At 29.7% G+C, this 9,593-nt stretch overlaps 1 pseudogene; it reads right to left on the bottom strand.

Annotated features, from left to right (window-relative positions):
- Nucleotides 1–2,818: 2,818 nt before the first annotated feature.
- LOC106681890 (translocon-associated protein subunit gamma pseudogene) lies at nt 2,819–8,037 on the bottom strand (annotated as a pseudogene).
- Between the last annotated feature and the right edge of the window lie 1,556 nt (nt 8,038–9,593).

The following is a 9,593-nucleotide window of genomic DNA, read 5'->3' as shown; positions in this document are numbered from 1 at the left end:
ATTCACATATAAATTTACCTAATTTTAAAATTCCAGTGGTCAATATATATATATATAAAAGTGTCTCATAAGTTTAACTATAATGGCTGTTTCTAAAGCTGTCAAATACTAAATTGAGAATGATGATTTTTTAATATAATAATTTTAGATTTTATATTACAATGTTAACTAATATATGGATGATATATTTTTAGCAGTTATTAAAATTATATATTAACAAGACATACTGGCTTCACAGACTGATGTTCTTATACTAAAAGAAGTATAAGAATTAAGATTAATAGAAGCCATACAGGAATAGTTTAGATAGAAAAGAACATATAAATATTATGTATATGTATTTGTATGTATGTATATACATGTGTGTGTGTGTGCCTGTATGTATATATATATATATATATATATATATATATATACACACATGCAACAAGACATACATACATAAATAAATATATGTAATTACTTGAAGAAAAAATTAAAATATTTTTTAAACACTGTCTTTATATTTGTATTGTAAATATATATAATCTAATTTGGAAAACAATTCCAGTATTTTAAAAACAATGGAGGTTGCATTAACAGTTCTTGTGAAAAAATTGTTGGAGTTTACAATGTAAGCTTTATTACTTTGTTGAGGACATAAATTGGTCCACACAAAATTAAATATATACTGTTGTCTACCAAATTTGTATGAGTTTACTCTCTTGCTTATTATTAATGTCTACATTTATATATCATAAAATTAAGTGAAAATAAGTGTGTGATGACAGTAGATAATAACTTGTTATAAAGAATTGATCAAGGTATTAAAAAGAGGCAAATTATGCATTTTATAAATATACGATATAAAGAAAAATGCTTAGTAAATATCTTGGTATTGGTCCATTGCAGGTACCATGTTAAAGATAATGCTAGATAAATGTCTCTAACATCCAGCACTGCTTTTGATTCATAAATTTCCATCACTAAGAGTAACAATATATATGTTGTCCACTATTAAATATTCTATGGTTTACCTAGATCAACTGAAATGTTTATAAAAAAAATATGGTTCTGCCATGGTTCATTCTTTATTTGTTGTTTTAAAAAAATCATATATCCATCGAGTAGAGGTCACTCTTAACTACTACAAGAAAAACTGCGATAAAACATGAGATGTAAGAGAAGTGGAGATGTTTATTCTCCATGAAATTCACAAAAAAAAAAAACACTACGAAAATTTTTAACATTTAGGATCTGGATTAGACTGATTTACAAAACAGTATAAAAGACAAACCTGAATTCTATCAAAAAATAGATTAGAGGGCCTTTTATCCACCACATAATTCATAAATCTTTAGTATAACTTGTTAATAATAAAGTTGCTTCAAAATATTTTTAAAGGTACCCTCAGACCAAGAATATCAGCCCATTGCATCACATCTAATCCTTCTAGCTAGCAGAATTTAATGCCGTATTGGTAGATAAGACGTGTCATGTTCATAGTCTGAATTTACCTTAAAGGGATGCCATTGTCATGGAGTGGGGAATGTTACCAACCAATATGGGTCCAGGGTCCTAAAATGGATGCATGAACAGAGGATATTCTTAAAAACTGAATATACTACTTATTCTAGTAAAATAAATAAAGTAAGCACCTACTTTAGAAATTAAATTTTCAGACTTCAAGAATTATTGTATGCCTCTACAATACTATTCATAAGTTTTGCCTCTTATAAGAGAAGTTAGTTCATAAAGTTTTTTATTGCTTGGAAAAAGTACATATACTGCTAAATTATGCAGATCAAACATCGTTCACCAAACACAGTTGGATAGCTATTTTAATAGACACTCGATCCTGCCACCAACTTGTACTGTCTAATAATTAGTATTTAAAACATGTGTATTTCAATATAACATCAATAAATATGTAGACAATACAGCAAGTGAGTTAACTCAATCCAATTGCATGTTCTTTTAGAAATTTGGTAGTTTCTATGATAACATTTCTGTACTTGAGATATTGGTGTTAATTGTTGTTACAATTAATTATAGTTGTTTGTTCTTGAATTTCATCTGATATGCTCACCCATTTGAAATACTCTAGTTTATAGCTATGAGTTTTCACATATTTGTAGACATAAGAATGTGTACTAATAATGGAGGAGCATCAAATACTGAACTATGAGTGTACATTTTTGAAACTTTGAGTCTTTCAGGACAACTGTTCAAAGATAATTTAGAGCCTACATGTAAATAAGAAAGAGCCCTTTGGAAGTGTGTCTGGAATACAATTTCAAAGGCGTTGTTAAATTGTTTTTGATATTACAATATTAGCAGAGGAACTGACTTTGTGCAATGTACCTCTCAACTGTATTTATCAGATAGATATAAATCTTCTGGTAAGCTGTAAAACTATTTATTGTATTCAATATTTGTATAGTGGAATGGATAATATAAAAGGGAAAAATTTTAAAGTTGACTGCTTTAAAAAAAAGTGAAAAAATGTTTAAATAAAAAACAAAATAAAGTATTAGTTTATAAGACAAATTGAACGTTGTAAAACATATATTTTGTAATGGAAGATGTTTATTTTATTTTATTTTATAATTTTGTTCATTTGTACAAAATACCATTTGGTTTAAGATACGACTAAAAAAAATGTTGGGATTTCAGGCAACTTATGCTATTTGTTTAACTATTTTTATATGATGTTATTTCTTAAGTAAATGACTGTATATTTGAATGATAAATGAAGAAGGCAATAAATGAAAATTCAATTTAATTTTTGAATCTTTACATAATCCTTACTTTAAAAATTACACATAAGTAATAAATCCTTGATACAATAGCATGTTTAAAAACACTTAAAATTATATTTGCCAATTTAATTAAGGCTTAGTACTAAGGTTTAATGGCAAATGGTCTTATATAAATAAGTCTAATATAGCAACAAGATTTTTATAATAACTGTAAGTAGAATGGAATGGAAAAAACATATAATACAAGTTACATTATAGTGACTCAATATGAAACTGATATAATTACACACAAATATTTCAATCTAACTTTATTTCTCAATTACAAGAGGAAATTCAAATTTTATGATCATGCTAATAATACTACAATTTTTAATAAAAAGGGAAATAAAAAAATTAATTACATTATAAGAATCAGTAATAGATAAATCAAAATGAAAATGAAAGACCTCTTTTGTCTTGATTAAATCTGAAAAATATAGCAAACAACTTCTTCACTCCCTGATACCTCACTGATAAACCTTTATTTTAATGTCTTCCAAAAGCCAATTTAGGATGAATTATTCGACCAGTCTTTTAGCATCAGATGAAATTTACTCTCATTCTTCTAATAAAATTTTCTGATAGTTTTTTTTATTGCTGTCTCAATTTTAGGCTAATGGTACTGAATCACATGGATAACACTTGGTCATAAAGGAGTTTTCAGGACTCTGTTATTGTTTAATATCAACCATTTCTCACTAGGAGTGGAGAATTTTTAGAATTGTTATCCTGGTAAAACAAATTACTGTTCTTATGTCAAATTTGTTCACAATTATACTTTAATTTTATCTCAAAATGTTTATATATGAAAGTTCATTTATGATAACAGAAATAATGTGTAAGCTACCAGTCCCAGCAGCTGACATCCACTGTATAACAAACAACTTAGATGACTTTGTTTTATCAATAATTTTGGCTTTCTCCAGACAAAACAACATATATACAAATAGATATATGTAATATGGTTGAATTATTTTTGTGTAGGTATATCAATTTTATGATAAACCACTGTTTATTATAAGTTATATTATATAACTTATTACAATTAACATGAACTTATACATCTTAATATATTGTAATAGTTACATCATTAGTTTTGTTAGTATCATTTTATGTAGCTAAAGGCCCTAAAATAAATGATTTTTTATAACCTACAATATATACAACAGTATAATCTTAAAAATATCTTCAGGCTAAAAAATACCTGACTCACATAATAAAATGTAATGTAGAAGGTGAACAACCACAATAGCAAAAAATAAATTTGAAAGTTTCTTTATCCTCTAGACACATTCATCAAATAGTTTCCAATATATTTTATGCTCTCGACTACTTTAACTGGAGGCGATGGCAAGCGAAGAGAGGGAGATCCGTAATTATTTTCAACCAATAGTAAGTATTACCATTGCCTTAACATGACAAGTAATTTCATTAATTTATAAATTAAATATTTATTGTGCACCCATTGAGAGCAATGCCAACAAACCACCAGCAGTTCCTAAGGAAAATATATAATTTGTTGAGGGAGAAAATGTGTTCAAAACATTGAAACCAATAAATATGACAAGTGCTAAAAACAGAGCATTGTTGTAGAAAATTGAAAAGGTGGTAGCTTCATAGTCCGCAACTTCATTTTTTTTCCATAACGTTCTTTCATCTTTTTCTTTTTTCTTCATTTTTTTATCTTCGCGTTTAACCGCAAAATGATTATAATAATGATAATAACAAAAAATTTTTTGTTTTAGTATTAATTTGGTGTTTTTATAGGCAAAAGCCACTAAATATGTATTCAAGAGAGTAACAACTATAAATAGTAATGTAGAGCTGTATACATCAATCATATGTATTCTCCAGAAAAGCCAAATGGGTATAGCTGAAACTATAAATGCATTTCCATAATAAAGAGCATATGTCTTGGTAAAAACGTTCCTGCCAAAATCCTGCAGCAAAAGTTCTTCTTCAGCAGTGAAAATAGGCTTTGACTTCACCATCATGAGGCAATTAGAGATGGAGTGGAAATTAAGATAAAGTGATTAAACGTTCTCACAACCAGCTGGTGGTTTAAAATGTTTTTCTAAAAATTGAATTATGGGTATATGCGAAATACAACAGCAGAAAAAACTAACCGTCTGACCTTCGATTGCCCATGCTCAGAAGCTTTCATATTAGAACAATCTTTTATCGGTTAGAAATGAGATGTTACCAAGTTTTTATTTCATTTTTAATATATCTATTCCTATACTTTCCTTCTGTATCAATAGCTGCTTCAAATTACCGATATCATTATTCCCGAATCAGCTACTCCATGAAAAAAACAAAAAAGTAAATGGCCCGTATGAGTCTATAAATAATTTTCGTTCAGTCTAAAAATACTCGCGTTAAGATGAATTTCCATCTTATTTTCCTAGTCTGTTATGAATAAAATTATTATTTTTTACTAATAATTCAGTTTTTTTTTTATTTAGTGACACTGTTACTATCTGCTGGTCACCGAATTAATTATAATTACTTAAGACCTGCGAGAAAAGTTACGGGGTAACTTGGCTCGACCTAGCAGCCAAAACGTGGTGTACTATGATAAGAAGTTGGTGAGAAGGACAATACCAACGGAAACACTGAATAAACCTGTTTTGCAGCCCCACAACAGAAACACCTCATGACAGAAACAGTCCCAAGTAACAGAAACTGATCCCGAGAATAAGAAGTTTCCAGCAACAGAAAGATTCCTCAGCAGAAATATTTCCCTGGAATAGCAATACTACATCACCACTGTTCAAACAAGTGCTGCCGACTCTGTCGACCAAAAATATCCATTCTCCCCAAGGCCCAAAAATTATATTCATCCCATACATAAAAAATAAACCCATCTCTGGACCCAAAAATAAATATGTCATCGGCCCCAAATAGTCTAGGTACACCTCTTTGCAATAATCCAATATCTAAGGAAAAATAATAACCTATCAGTAGTAGCCTCTACACGTTTCCCAAAGAATGACAAATTCTCGCAGGCGCGAGTGTGTGGTTGGGTTATTTGGATTGGCTGGTACAATTTGGCCTGGATTTGCGACCCGACCCATCGGTGTCGGTTTTTTGGCACAAATCAAAGAGTGCTCGTGCTGTATCCACATGTTTATTTTCAGTTTGCATTGTTTTAGAACTGCCAATTGATGAGTATTTATGCTCTCCATGTTTTAATTAAGTAAAGAATTTCTCCAATCTTTGGGCTCAATAATTAACTCCTGTCTAAGATTGTATATCTTAAATTTATATCGATTCGATGTAAATACATTGTTTCAAATCTTATTAATGAACTTAAGCAGTTTATTTTTTATTTAACACATCAAAAGTCTTTATTCATGAAGACATTATATGTCTACGTAATTAAATTAAAAAGTTTCTGATAAAAAATCTAGAACAAAGGTTATACATAATTTATAGGTTATGTTGAACTATTTTTTTTATCATATAGCTAACATTTACATTTCTTTTCTCCTTTCTTTATTTTCTTTCTTTTTTATAATAAAAATAGATTAAATCGAATGTAAAAGCTGAAACAAATCAAAAGAACAAAACAAATGTGTGGATACCGATGTTTGTTGCTTCCTTTGTTTACCAAGTATTTGTACAAGTCTTCGATTAGCGACAACTGGCAAACGTGTAGATTCAGCGTAAGGATTAACTAAAAAAAACAAGGCGAGAAAATAGTGTGACACTGCAAAGCTATTTTACCCGAAATCCGCTATACTCGCTAAGCCGAAAAATACTCATAATTAGAGTAAAAACACCCGCTTCGATAGTACTGGTTCGAATTGTTTCGACAGAAAACTGCTTAACCGAATTACCGATCAGATATCACTATTACAACCTATCAACAGCTTCAGGGTTCAAATTTTAAAAGTTTCAGCGTCTCCTTCTATTTCAAGTACCATGTTACCTTTTTTTTCATTAAATAATGTTGTTTACTTACAGTTATTCCTGATATGCTACAATTTACAATTAAAATTGAAATATTAGTTTGATTTTTCATCATGGGCTGTCATAAACACGAACTAAATTTATTTATCTTCAGTATCCGTGATTAGTTTGTGGGAAAAATTAAGTCCATAGATCGTTAAGTATTTAAGACTAGTTAATAAGAAGGAATTTAGTTAATAAGAGAAATCTTCAGAGTCCGTAAGGGTACAATTTGTCACAAAGGCTTATAACCAAAACCACATTACTTAAAAAAAATCGCAGCTCGTAAAACATGTTCAGAGGTATAAAATAAAGCCAATTGTAAAATTAAATATATTTTCTGACCAGTGATATTACAATTTGTGAATAGCATTCCTCATAGCTCGGTTGTATACAGCTTACGGTTTCACATATTTCAGAAATATATGAATCCTAACCTAACCTTTTTTTATATTTCCAAGTATTATAGGTTACAATATAATATTACCATCTTCATAGTATTATATTCTAGCCTATTACCTTGATTTTTTCACTTTGACTTACATATATATGGAATATCTAGTAAGAGGACATATTATTGATCGTGTTTAAATCTCGAGACCCTTAGAGAAAGGAGTATAATGGAGGAGTTAAAGTGGCAGGACAAGTGAAACAAAAAAGGTGGACCTTATGATCAGGGACGTAATAGAGAAGTAAAGGAAGAGTAAAAGTCAATCACTGGTTGTCTTCTGATTAATTTAGGATTACAATGGTGGACGTTCCTATTAAACTCAGCATAAACTTTAGCTTCGTGGGCATGGCCTTTTTGCTTTGAAGGAGATTAGGGTTATACTATTTGCCTGTCTACACCCCACAAGAAAAATCTTCGATCACACTCAATGCCTGGGAAAATATTTTTTCGATATCATTACCTAATGCCTTATGTTTGAATAAGGTTTCTCAATTTGTCATCGTTCCCATGAGGATATATGGTTTAATCAAGGTAGTATTTTTATTCACCTCCACTCCCTAGGTAATATAATTGCAGTAATAAATAGGTGAATTTCTCTAGATCTTTGGATTGCACAACTTCTGGAATTTAACAGAAAGGTAAGTAAAGTAATTAAACTGTAGAGTTCTTTTACAATCCGAGATTATTTCATAAAACTTCAATCCTTTATTATTATTACCGAAAATACTTTTTAACTTTAAGAGTGAGGAAATGCACTAGAAACTGAAAACAGAATGTAAGATAATCAATTCTACAGTTGCTGTCAATAAATTTGCAACAAAAACTGAGAAAAAACATTATCTACTAACATGTTTTTTTGTAAATGCTTATTTATTTTAATGGTAGATTGCTGATTGACCGTCAGGGCGAAAAAAGATACAAACACTTAATATAGTTACAAAAAAAATAGTGGAAAATAACAGGGGTATACAATGGAACGTAAAATGTAATAAGAAAAATTAAAGGTTATAAACAACAAACGAAAACGGTAACAGTACCAGATAAAGAAAAGAAATATTATATTATTATTATTGTTTATAACCTTTAATTTTTCTTATTCAATTTTACGTTTCATTGTATACGCAAAATACGTAAGCCCTGCAACGTGGGGCGAAACATTGGCTCAAATAAAAATAGTACACCCATTTACTATTTGAGTTTTATTTGACCGCATCCGGACCATATTCCATTTATTGATACACACGGTCAATCAGCAATCTTACATTAAAATAAATAAGTATTTTTAAAAAACATGTGAACTAGATTTTACTCCAATTATTTTACTCGCACTTTTAATAACATTATTATTGAGAGAAGGAGATAGCCGAGAAAATTATGGTGAGGGGCCCAGAGTGATTCAGAACGTTGAGTATTAGATTCCCACCTGTGTCAGATAATATTTATTTTGTGGCGGAAATTAATCTTGGCACTCTGAGTTTATATAGATCTTCAATTGTAAGTTATTATTACTTTTATTTATTATTATGTTAGTTAATTTATTTTGCAAAATATACTTGAAAAATAACGTAAAGACATATTCCGATCTACAGAATTGATCGAACTGGCCTAGGATAGATACTCTATGCTTAGAAGAAGAGACCTTTTTAGTCCAATCAATTTCCAATGGTTTGCAACTAGACACTTTATTATCGAGCTGGAATTGGTTTTGTTTACAATCTTAACCTGTGACTCAATAAAGTACAAACTGAAATAAATAAAAATATGTATGAAATAAAAACTCAGTCATTTCATTTATTTGAGAACTCCTTATTACTCACCTTTCACAAAGTGAAAACTACAAAGACGTTAAAATAATTCATTTATATAAAAAAAAAAAAAAAATACATATTGTAAAATATCAACGGCTAATAAGTCCACTAACATTTCTTTAATACTGAAAGTTCGAAATTTCTGTAAACAGTATAAATTGCATTCAAAAATTCTTCCTTATCAAGGATCGGTGTTAAAGTAGTTTCTTCTTCCTCAAAACAACTATAGTCTGTTTCACATCTCAAAGAATTTGGGTTGAAAAAACCTCCATGGCACGATTTTAAGACTCTCGTCCCATTCCTGCACTGGAAGTAAGTCTCACAATCGTTCGGTGAACAACAGTCTTCCTGACATTCAACTGTAGAACATACATTTAAACAATCGTGTAGATAACATTGGTAGTTCGGTTCACACGTATAAGTTCCTGGATTAAAGCCAGTGTTAGCAGGACACTGTTGAATATTATATCGACCTTTATTGCAAGAAAAGAAATATTTACAGTTAAAAGGGTGCGGATAACAGCAAGAATCGCAATTCAGACAGCTAGTGCATAGTGGATTACAGTCCAAAGAACATTCCGGACCTCGACAATTGAGAAG

This window comes from Halyomorpha halys, unplaced genomic scaffold (assembly GCF_000696795.3).
Source record: "Halyomorpha halys isolate HHAL.00 unplaced genomic scaffold, Hhal_1.1 Scaffold373.1, whole genome shotgun sequence".
Taxonomy (NCBI): domain Eukaryota; kingdom Metazoa; phylum Arthropoda; class Insecta; order Hemiptera; family Pentatomidae; genus Halyomorpha; species Halyomorpha halys.
This window is presented reverse-complemented; position numbering and strand designations above follow the sequence as displayed.